The 12,685-nt window shown below is 39.1% G+C and overlaps 1 non-coding gene across 1 annotated transcript; it reads left to right on the forward strand.

Annotated features, from left to right (window-relative positions):
• Positions 1-10,258: 10,258 nt before the first annotated feature.
• On the forward strand, positions 10,259-10,365 carry LOC138074696 (U6 spliceosomal RNA). Its single transcript, XR_011144518.1, has one exon. It is a non-coding gene; the product is annotated as a U6 spliceosomal RNA (small nuclear RNA).
• Positions 10,366-12,685: the final 2,320 nt, after the last annotated feature.

Here is a 12,685-nt window from a genome sequence, read left to right on the forward strand (position 1 = left end):
CAGAAAGATCTTGTTCTTGCTCCTGGTGGGTACAGTTGGATGGTACTTAGGTGATACCATACATAGCTCCTTTGTTAAAGAATCTGACTGCAACGCAGAAGACCTGGGTTTGATTCCTGGGTCCAGAAGATATCCTGGAGAAGGAAATGGCAACCCACTCCAGTATTCTTGCCTGGAGAATCCCATGGAGCGAGGAGCCTGGCAGGCTGCAGTCTGTGGGGTAGCAAGTGTTGGACACAACTTAGCGACTAAACCACCAAGGTGATACTATCTAATATAATATTTTAGCTTCAGGTTTCTCTGGCTGCACAGATATTATATATTTGAAGCTGTGACCTGAATGGTAGCAAGTTCACAGGGTTGATTCTCAGGAGAAACTGTTATACTTTGTCTATGTATGTTTTCCATCCAGAGTCCTGATGAAAACAGACAAATTCCTCATAGGTTTCCATTGTTAGTACACAGGTATTTTCAATATTTTTGTATTAGTGCTGTAGCACCTTTCAGACCTCAGATTAATGAAGTCCATATCTCATGGGTCCTCATTTGGGTTGTTTGCATGAACTGGATGCTTTGGGTGGTAAAAAAAAAAATCTAACACATCCAACAACAGATAAAATAGCTTATTAATAGTGATATAAATATTTTTTAAGTCAGGAATAATATAGAGGTCAGGAAGAAAATGTGAAAGTATGAAGTTGCTAAAAATAAGACAGTAAAAGGTGATGGGTGCATTGTTTAAAAGCTTCCAATTCCAGTTTTAAAAAGATGACTAAGAAAATGTCTCCTGTAAGTACTTGACCCCGAGACTGCTAATTTTTTACCTCTACCTGCAGCCAACAAGCACCTTCATAATATACTTTAAGTAGACTTAAATATATGCTTATATTTCCTGATGTACTGGGGTGGTTTAGTCACTAAGTCATGTCTGACTCCTGCAACCCCATAGACCATAGCCTGCCAGGCTCCTCTGTCCATGGAATTTGGAGTGGGTTGCCATTTCCTTCTCCAGGGGATCTTCCCAATCCAGGGATTGAACCCATGCCTCCTGTACTGCAGCTGGATTCTTTGCCAACTCAGCTACCAGGGAAGCAGTACGTGACAACATCCACTTTCACATTCTTGTGATCTATAACAGTTTAACTTGCTTGCATGCTCCGTTGCTAAGTCCTATCCAATTCTTTGCAACCCCATGGACCGTAGCCTGTCAGGCTCCTCTGTCCATGGGATTTTCCAGGAAGAATGCTGAAGTGGGTTGCCATTTCCTCCTCTAGGGGGTCTTCCCAACCCAGGGATTGAACTCTTGTCTCCTACATCTCCTACACTGGTAGGTGGATTATTTATCCCTGAGCCACCTTAGACTATTTAAAACTATTCTTGGTATAGCCTTTGTTCTCTATTTTCTCCAAGATGCAAAAATATCTTTACATACTTTAAAGATAATGGTCACAGAGTAAAGATTTCCTAATCATAGTAAATTGAAGGAGTTTGGATACAGGATCGGTTCCATAAATTAGAAATTTCAGGGGCTAAAATTAACAGTAGTCATGATGTAGAGAACAAAAGTTACTATTAAAACATTGTGCATAAAATGCACTCACTGCTAATCCATATTATATGATGATGAGAGAAATGAGGTGAAATAGAAGATTAATGAAAAAATCAATGCTAATTTCTGTCTTCTTACTAAATAAGAGTCGATTTGTATCATCACTATTAGCATCTCAGTATAAATGGGAATAAGGTTGAGTCTAGAGGGAAAAGTTGTGTTGAATTTTATGGCTCTGTGTAGGCAGAGTGTAATGCTTAATTCCACAGCTTTCCACTTATGGTGTGACCACACGCTAATTTTTCCATATCTAGACTAGATATTAAGCGAACTCTTTCTATATATCAAGAAAAATGCTGCAGAAATATATTTCTTATTTAATTTCTACTATTCTTTTAAATGGCAGTTTGCAGAATGCATCTGGGTGTACAGCTAATGACCCATGAGCAATAAGCAACTGTTTAAGTAAAATGCACTATGAAAAAGCTTTTACCAAACAGCATTTTAATATTTTAAATAGATTTTCCATTGCAGGCTCTTTGTAACTGGATTAGTTCTCTGATGTGTTCTGACAGAGCTGTGGTTAGGGATACTCCATTAACTTTGTCTGTCATCTTATTTTCCCTAGTATCCAGCAGAACACCCTTATATTTCATAATTTGTATTGCTATCAGTGCTGATTTGTAAATGTGCAAATTATAATTAACAGTGGCTACTACTTCTATTAAATATTAAATCATTCTTGCAGCGTATATTTTCCACAGCAGATGGAGCCCTGTGGTATGCAAATAGACTTTCCTTACATTGTCAGCAATTTTTAACCTATATTTTAGCTTAAAGAATACATTTTCCCCCTGTTTGCTTTATATTTTCTATAGCATTTAGGTTAACATTTATTTGCTGCAGATTTTCTTTCTACCAATAAGCATTTCATGGACTATTACATCCCAGCACTGTGGTTTTGTTTCCCTTCATTAATAGCTCCTTAATCATCTCGCTTGCTTGTAAGTATGAGAGCTTGTTATTTGTCTGGATGCCGCAGCATTGCATAAGGAGTGCTTAGTTATATTTTAATATGTATAGCAGAAGCAAAAATATTGGGTACACCATCATAGGTTTTAATTTGAAATCCAATCTATGTGTACATTTTCCCCCAGAATAAGCAAAAGCATTTAAAGTTTTATACTGTGTCTTAAACATTCTATTAAATGTCATCAGCCGATTCAGGAAAATGTATTGCAAAAATATTAGAGAAGTACAAAATGTGTAAATATAATAGATGCTTGGGACATGGAGAGGAATGTAAAAGTCTAACATTTATCAGGTAACCATAAACCACTACGAAACATTGATAGAAAGTAACATTCTTGTGATATATAGTATTTTAAGCATGAACTCTTATTTCTGCTATTTATTGCAGTGCTGTTATATTAAAAAACACTAAGCAGAATTATTGCAACCTTTCCTAACTGTGAATTCCTAGAGTATGAATACTTTGTTTGAGGAGCAAGTTCTAACTTAACAATGAAAAGAGGTACATTCTTTAAACCCACCAGAATCAGAAGGTTGTTTCTTTGACAGGTTTTTAATGGCAAGTTAAGACTGCCGGGGAAACCATAGAACTCAAAGGCATTAACTGACAAATTAAGCAAAGAGTAATGAAAACTTCGATGTGTTTGAATCATCATTCATTGAACTGTAATTGCCTTAGAAGCAGAAAATTAAATTGTAACAAGTAAGGGTCTTGACACTTCCCGCAATTTCTAAAAAAAAGTTTGTGCATGCCGTGGAGGATAAACAGCAGTCACATGAAATACTGGATGTGAGTCTTTTAATTAATTAATTTTATTTAGCTAGTATTTTAGAATTAGCCATCCAGTAAGACACACAAGGTTACTGTAATAATCTTGCTTTTTTGGATACTATAACTTGGAAAAATTTTGATCTATAGCAGGTAATGCAGTTATAAGAAGGGTTGTGTGTTTATGGGAACAAGTTAGAAATTACTTCCCCATTATATTAGCTCCTTCTCTCCCCACATCATGGGAGAGAAAGGAAAATTAGGAATATGAGGAAATAATTTTTCAGATCTTTCTTTTATGGGTATTGTTTGGGGTTTTAGCTGCAAGGATATTCGTTTATTTGCAACTGGGAAAAGAAGATAATCTCCAGGTTGCAGGTTTTCTTTCCAAGAAAAAGAATACCTTCATTGTTGTTGTTTTTATTTTTAAATGGTATGAGGGCTTCTCAGGTGGCAGTAGTGGTAAAGAACTTGCCTGCCAATGCAAGAGACATAATAGACACAGGTTTGATCCCTGGGTTGGAAAGATCCCCTGGAAGTGGGCATGGCAACCCACTCCACTATTCTTGACTGGAGAATCCCATGGATAACCTGCGTTGGGGAAGTGGATTGCGGGTTACAATCCATATGGTTGCAAAGAATCGGACAAGACTGAAGCAAGTTAGCACTCTAGGATGTGGAAAGAGTATGGGATACTCAGAAACAAAAGCATATTTGTTTTTCCATGGATATCCTATAGGAATGAAAACAGAATACACAAAAGCTTTATGAAATAAAATTTTGGATTAATTGAAAGTTATAGAACCCACCAAAACATCCTGACCAACCTTTCTGTGGCCTTTAGAGACTGATTTTTCCCAAGAGCTAATACTTCAGCTTTAGGTGGGAAGCTGTGATGAACATTTGAGTGAGAAAATATGTGTCTGAATTAGAGCATCTGCTTTCATTACTTAGCTTTCAAGAGGACATTGCAAGTCAAGGAAATGAGTGGGTTTTATCCTGGAAAGAATCCAGGGGAAACTAGATCTTCTTAAGAAGACAAAGGAAGAGCAGATTTCAACAGCTCTGAGGAGGGAGCTGTGGGTGACACTGAGTGGGCTGATGGATAGCTGTGTTGGTCTAGGGACAGTGCATTCTCCCTCAACAGCATGAAGGTTTGGGATTAACCCATTTAAAATCGTCCCATTAAAACACTCCAAAACCAGGTGCACTAAGAGAAAGCCTTAGCCTCAGATAGCTGTGTGCTTAATATGGATTGCCTGGAAAGGACTCTGCATGATATTTTAAAAAGCCTGGAAGGAAGAGCATAGTGGGAACACGGAGAACAAAAAGGAACTGGACTCTGGTTTGGATTTGCAGATAAAGCCCATGAAAGGGTCTCCATATAACGTAACCAGATCTCAGTGTCAAGTGATTTCATTAACGATTCACTAACCATCTACATTCAGAAAGAGGGAAGGGGATTTACCTGCTATTCAAACAGTCTGTATAATTCTATAGCTTGAAAAATGAAATGTAAGACAGGGCAGTGATGATGAGTGGAGCATTTCTTAATGCACATATAAAACTCTGTCACAGCCGCAGAGACAGTCTGGCTAGTTTCTGTCCTCTTTATTCAGGGGTTAAGGCTAAGGAGGTAAGTGTGGGGTGGAGTGGAGAAAGAGGGGGAATTGGACTCCCTTGGATAAGCCAGAGAAAAACGCTTGTTTTGTTTGGGTTTTACGTCAAATGGGACCTCACGTTGTCAGTTGCTTCTCATTTTAGCTGAAGGCAGGGTCTTTGGACGTAACTTCTGTCCCTATGTATCTTGGTATGTTTGGCCAGCAGCATCTACACTGCCAGGTTTAGTCTCCTAGCTTTCCACTTACTGTTTCCTACAAAAAATTTCAAAGCTCAAAATCTGTCACCATGGCTTTGTTGTTGTGCAGTTGCTAAGCTGTGTCTGACTCCTTCGTGACCCCGTGGACTGTAGTCCATCAGGCTCCTCTGTCCATGGGATTCTCCAGGCAAGAATACTGGAGTGAGTCGCCATTCCCTTCTCCAGGGAATCTTTTCAACCCCGGGATTGAAACCACGTCTCCTCCACTGGCAGGCAGATTCTTTACTGCTGAGCCAATCAACATGGCTGCCACAAGGCTAATGTACACAGTGGACACAGTGGAGTTCAAAGGCCTTTCATTCCCATTTCACTTGATCCTCCTTCATGATAAGACCTTCCTATCAACCCCTTTAGGGAGCCCAAACCCAGCCATCCTTCCCTGGCATACCTCACTCCTCAACCATCCTCTTCTTGGCCTCATTTAAATGTGTAAGTCTGCGGCCTATGTTCTCAGTACTTTGTTAGCTTTATTTAATCTTATAAATATAAGTAACATGCTATTAACTGAAAAAGGTTTTTAGACAACGTTTGGCCTTTTGATGGAAGTTTTCATTTACATGGGCCAAGAGACCCTGTGCTAAGACCAGTGGGACAGGAGCGTCCTTTGTTTTCCTTCCCACCATAAGTTTAACTAATTTGTCTATGAGGAGCTTTGGTCTATCCATGAGATTATGTAAGGACCCCAAACCAGTGCCTTCCTTTGAAAAAAAAAGAAATAAATATCAATCTTTAGCACATTCTCCAAAATAATACACTTTCAGAATCTGGGGCTTATGCAAACCTTGTATTCAGCTTAATGGAAAAGTGTGTTAGTCACTCAGTCATGTCCAGCTCCGTGTCCATGGACTGTAGCCCGCCAGACTCCTCTGTCCATGGGATTGTTCAGACAGGAATACTGGAATAGGTTGCCATTTCCTCCTCCCGGGTGTCTTGACTTGACCCAGAGATCGAACTTGTATCTCCTGCCACTCCTGCATTTCAGGCAGATTCTTTACCACTGAGCCACTGGGGAAGCCAAGACTTAATGGAAACTGAATAGTAAATCTAAGTAAAATTACCTTGTAAGGTATTCAGCTTTATAAAATATGCGGACTCCTCTTGACTTCTTTATGTTCTTGGCAGTTTATTTTACTTTTTTTGTGGATATACTTTGGAAGATCCTCTGTGTATTTGTTATAGATAAACACATTCTTTGGTAAGCTTGACTTGAGAGATATTCTGTGCAAAAAGCTTTGTTTCATGGGGGAGGGTATGTATAAATTTTCAAATAAATTTGCAAAATGCTATAGATTTTGAAGATTTGCAATGTGCATCATGGGATTAAAGCTCCGAGAAGTCCTGTATTGAAAAATCCTGTTGAAACTTGTTTAACTCAGCCTTTCCTCAATGTGTAATTCTTTCATGTACAACATTCTGGGGAAATTGTTTTCCAGTTAGCACAATAGTGAGGGATGGGGTGTGGCATGATGCTGTAGACATCTGCTTGTACTCTACTATAGTAGAAAAGAAGGGAGAAAATGTTGTGTTGCAAGCTAATGTGGGCAGCAACAGTAAACACACTCATTTTTAAAATCCATTCATTTATGCATTAAGAATTTACTAAATGCCAACCATGTAAACCAGACTGAATCAGGAATTTGGATGCTCTTCTCAGAAAACCTGATCCTTCTCTAGAGATGTTTGTAGGATGTTAGGAAACACTGACATAGTAAAGGTACTCTCATCTGCACCCACGTGATTAAGTCAGTGATCAGTGATGAGAAGTCTCTTCCAGTGGTTGAGTCTTGACTTCTTGGGATTTGCAGGGAGTACTTGGTGTTGATGCTACCACCTCATATAAGCCACATTCTGTGCAGACATCCAGACTCAATAAACAAAGCAAAACAAAAACAAAAAAGCAGTAGAGAGCATCTTGTTTTATTAATATCTTGTACTAGAAGTCGTATTTTCTTTCTCTGACACTGAGGAGAGAGCATAGGGCTTGGACCCAGAGGACTTCAGTCTGAATCTGCCTCCTTCATTCAGAGCCTTGTGGTTGGATACACCCCTGATGTTGCTGAGGCACAGACACTGAGGATTCAGTTATTAAAATTTTTCTGGAGTGAATCTGGGAGGATCCTGGGAGGAGCTAATGAAAACAATGGTGTTCTTTGTAAGGTGTAAAATTCTATACAAATATTAGTTATGGTTCTTATTACTCTTGGACTAATCAAAATCATCAATATATGAATCATTGCCTAAAATCCTTTCCATTTATATTTGTCCCTTAATCTTTACAACAAGCCTAAGTGTTAAATAACATAATTATTCTATTTTACAGATGATAAAACTGAGGCTTCAGAATTTAAATTACAGCTTGAAGTAAAACCGCTATGACTCTTCAGTGTGCTAGATCTTTGCTAAGTTCAGCAACTTTGGAATGAATTCTTTTATTCAACAAATATTACTAAACTTACATTTACTGTGTCCTGTGCATTGCTTCTTGGCTTCCCAGGTGGCTCAGAGGTAAAGAATCAGCCTGCCAATGCAGGAAACAGGAGACACGGGTTCAATCCCTGGGTTGGGAAGATCCCCTAGAGAAGGAAATGGCAACCCACTCCAGTATTCTTGCCTGGGAAATCCAACGGACAGAGGAGCCTGGCAGGCTACAGTCCATGGAATTTCAAAGAGTTGGACATGAGTGAGCGAGTAAACAGCAACAGTAACACAACATGAATTGTTTCAAGTTCTGAGTAAACAGTAGTGAATAAAATGGACTAAAGTTTCTGCCCTGGTGAAGTTTACATTCTAGTGAGGGAGAGAGACAATAACGCAGTAAACAGGTAAACTCTGTAGAATGTTAGGAAATGATGAGTGCTGTCGAGGATGAACAGAAAAGGACAGGGGAATAGATGAGAGGAGGCACACGATAATTTTAAATAGGTTGGACAGGCTTGCCTGTTGAGATAGTGACTTTTGAGCAAAAATTTGAAGGTGAGAGAATGAGTCATGTGATGTCAGAGGAAAGAGTGCTCTGGTCAGAGGGGACAAATAGTGCAAAGGTCCTGAGTTGTGAGTATGTTGGGCATGTTTGAGAAGTGTGCGTTCAGTGGGACTGGAGTAAAGTGGGCAGGGGAGGGTAAGAAGTAGACCAGAGAGGCCAGACTGTATAGGTCTGTAGCCCATTGCCAGGGCTCAGGGTTGCTATTTATAGAATGGGAGATGTGGAGGAGACTGAATAGAGAAGTCTTATGACCTAGTGTATATTTTAAAAGGATCACTAGCCATTTTGTTGAGAATATACCTTAGGGGCTAAAGGTGGGTGTAGAGAAATCAAAAACTGCTCATTCCTGGTACAGAATGAAGTGAATTAGAACATGCTTCCAAATCTCATTTGGTGTACATTAAACTCAGTTAGTTCATTTTCCATATAGCAAAATGAGTAAGCTGGGGAGGCCTGTTTGAACACCTATTTATCTTGGCCAAATATTTTCTTCTCCCATCTAGAAGCCATTTGTTTGGCCATGTTGGTGCTATAACCAAAATGAGTTTTTCTATAATAGTGACATAAATCCTGGAATTCCAATAGAAGATTGGATTAAATAGCATTTTTTTCCCCTTTTGGTGGGTGGTATATTCCAACTGTGTGTGTATGTGTGTGTATGTGTGCGCGCGTGCATGTACTCAGTCGTGTTTGACTCTTTGCGGCTTTATGGACTGTGCCCCTCCAGGCTTCTCTGTCCATGGAATTTTACAGGCAAGAATACTGGAGTGGGTTGCCACTGCCTACTTCAAGGGATCTTCCCAACCCAGGAGCTGGACCCACGTCTCTTACATCTTCTGCACTGGTAGGTGAGTTCTTTACCATTAGCACTGCCTGGGAAGTCCCGTCCCAACTACTTCTTATAAAAGCCAGTTTTATTTCCAGTGTAGGTTGAGTAGTGATTTGAGAACACCATCTATCCCTTTTCTGAATGAAGATAGGATATAGGTTAATAGTAAAATATCATTAGCAGTTATTTTCTACTATGTATATCAGGATCAGAGCCATGATCTTTTGAAAACAAGGCTTGGAAAACTGACCCAATGTGAATCTAAATTCATTATGAGTAATATTTGATATCATTATCTAGTCTCTAGACTTCAGATCTGTACAGCTGAGCCTTAGATGAGGAATTTGATGCTGTTGTTCTTATTGAACTGATAGAACTAGAAATTGCATAAACTATAGTAAGCTCCTCCATGGATATTCGAGTAACTTTATGGACCATGCTTGGGTTAATGTTAGGATAGAAATGCCATTAGGGCAAAATACTATTAATCCACTGGTGACATGCGTTAGTTTTACTGGAAAAAAAGACAGAAAGAAAAGAAAATCGCTCAGTTGTGTCCAACTCTTTGCGACCCCATGGACTGTAGCCTACCAGGCTCTTCTGTCCATGGGATTTTCCAGGCAAGAATACTGGAGTGGGTTGCCATTTGCTTCTCAGGAGATCTTCCCAACCCAGGGATTGAACCTGGGTCTCCCGCATTGTAGGCAGATGCTTTAACCTCTGAGCCACCAGGGTTAGTTATGCAAATAATGAGGACTTTTGTAGTTATAGCTCATTCCCCTATTAAGACTTGTAGGTGTTTTATAGGAATGCATGATCCTCCCATTCACCCTCAGTGAATGACTCAGCTCCCTTTAACCTACCAAGAGACACTGTTATGGAATGAGACTGCCTTGTTTTCTTTCAAAATGCAGTACAGTTACTTTGGAATTACAGTTACTTTGGAATTATAGCTCCACTGTGTGACCGAGAAGTACCCTCAGTTGAAATACAAATTGTACTGTTTATTAGAAATGTGAATTATATTTTCGTTACTTACTCAAGAGATCATGATTGGGAGAAGTGGAGCAAAGAGGAGACTGTTCAAGAAAATATTAGATTAATCTGAGGTTCTTCTTCTTCATATCTGATATGTCTTTTGCCAAGAATTGACCAAAAGCCTTTATGGAAGATGTACTCAGACAGTGACAGTCAATTATCTGTTAAAATTATCTGATGTTTGCCCCAACAGCAAGTACACTACAAAATTTGAACCAAACAGAGAAGACTAGCATGGTCCCTATGCAAAGATAACATGCAAATTTGTGAAGCACTTCCTATTTTTAAACCAAACTTATTATGAATTATAATTTTGTACTAAATACATATATCAAATCATTAAGTTGTATATCTTAAAATCATATCATGTCATGTGTCAATTATATTTCAATAAAACTGGAAAAAATAGAAATATTTGTGTTAGGAGGCTGGAGGGAGAGCCAGAGTCAAGTAAGGCAGTCCTGTCTTTTGAGACTATAGTCAGGAATTTAGGAAGAAATTGGAAATGCAAAATGCTGTAGTAAGCACATATGTGGTTACCTGAAATCCGCATCATTTTAAAACAAAGTGCTTAAGAGGGTATAAATGTTAGTATTCTGCTGCCATCCCTGCCACCACAAATCTACAGCCTACTATTTTTCTACCATACGTTTTCTAATGATGCTTCTGTTGATAGAAAGCCCCAGTCATTTTTTATTAATGGATGCTGTGACTTCTTCCCACTCTCTTTCCATTGGCACAGCATTTACTGATTAAAGATGCTGGGTGAGTCAGAATATTCCTTGCATAATGATTGGTTAGTTGGAATGGGTACCAGCTCTTCTTTTGTGATAAAGAACAGTGTATATAAATAAGGGTAAGAGATTTTCTTGATGTTCAAGGTCTTTGGTCTCTGAGTTACAGAGTATAAATTTCCTGGGCCACATTCTAGATGCAGAACTTCCACTGAAGTCAACAGAAGTTTTGTGACAAAATTAATGGCAGGAAAATGCACTATTATTATATATTATTATTTCTTTTTGACTGCTCTGAAGATAATTTGGTGCATAAACTATTGGAGAAGTTTTGAATTTTTCCAGTGACTCATTTTCATGCAAATGTTTATCACATTTCTGGGTACTGTTTTCCTCTATCATATATATTTCCATCTTCCATGGGTAAATCAACATCTTCATCCATATTGTACATTCAGCAGCTGTAAATTCAGCCTGTATTCTCATTAAATGTTGTGAATATGTGATTTTCATTTATGATTTTTAGCGAGTGTTTCTGAAATTTTCACAGCAGCATCTGGCCAGGAAATGGTGTCTGTGAATCAGAACACTACACCTAATTTTATTTTTCTTCTGTGGACTCATTTCTCTAATCCTTTCTTAGCAAACAGAAGGCAATTTTAATTCCTTTTTTATCTTAATTCTCAGAGACCCCCCCCTCATGCATAGACTTTAGGTTTGATTTTGCTTTTCCTGTTATGCATGGTTCAAGGACTAGTGGAAGCAAATGCTGAGCTCCTCTCTGCTAACACTCACATCTAAGCCACCACCATGGTTTAATCTGACCAGTGTAAGCTCATCCTAAGAGGTTTTTCACCATGTTCAGTTTCAGTTCCTTCTGAGCTCTCAATGCTGCTGGTAGAAAGATCTTTAAAAATGCAGAGATGGTTATGTCTCTCCCTGCTTAAAACTCTTCTATTGTCCTCAGAATAAATACCAGATTCTGGAACATAGCTCATGGAGCTCTATATTCTCTGGTCCCTACTTGCCTCTCTAGGCAATTCCACCCTCTTCTTTACTCTATGTTCCAACCCTAGGGACCTTATATCCCACACCATCACTTTCTTTCCCCTCTGGGCCTTTATACACTATTACTTGGCTCAGTACTCCACTCCACATGCCCTTGAATATATCCTACACATCATTCAAGTCTCAACTTACACTCCCCTCTTTTGAGTGGCCATTCCTGCTGCCATTGATGGGCTGGGCTTTGCATTCCCACAGTATCCTGCATTTGACCTTTCCAAATAGCCATCACACCTGTGACTTTTTGTTTCACATCGACCTTCCCCACCAGATTTCTACCTTTGTGAGGCAAGTGACCCTACCTGTGTTGTTTATGACTCTGTCCCCAGCACCTTGCATGCAAAAGGTGTTTGGACACCTAAGAGGTATGTGATAAATGTTTGTTAATTTTCTACTTCCACTGTTGTCCTCAGTTACTCCTTTAACACTGCTATCAGTAGATGTGAGTTCATCTCTTTCTAAGGAGACAGGAGGATACTCTGGAGACTGCACAGGTACTCATTGTCCTTTGTCATTCTTCTCTGGAGTGTCTTCCTGACACTAATTTTTATCCTCAGAGCTCACTCTTCTTTGAAGTGACAGAAACATCCACGTGTGAATGGGAGATCACCAAGCTTGGGAGATGGAAGCCTTGAGTTTGAGTTTGCTTATGACATTAGGTTTTAACTTGGGCAGGGTATTTAATATTTCTGGTTATATTATTCTCCTAGGCTAGAAAATAATATGAATGGACTAGACTGAGTCTACAGGTTCTTCTGTGATACTAAGAAGCCATTTTGAACACTTTTGGGAAGTTAGCACACTGTC

The sequence above is a fragment of the Capricornis sumatraensis genome, chromosome 2 (genome assembly GCF_032405125.1).
Source record: "Capricornis sumatraensis isolate serow.1 chromosome 2, serow.2, whole genome shotgun sequence".
Classification (NCBI taxonomy): domain Eukaryota; kingdom Metazoa; phylum Chordata; class Mammalia; order Artiodactyla; family Bovidae; genus Capricornis; species Capricornis sumatraensis.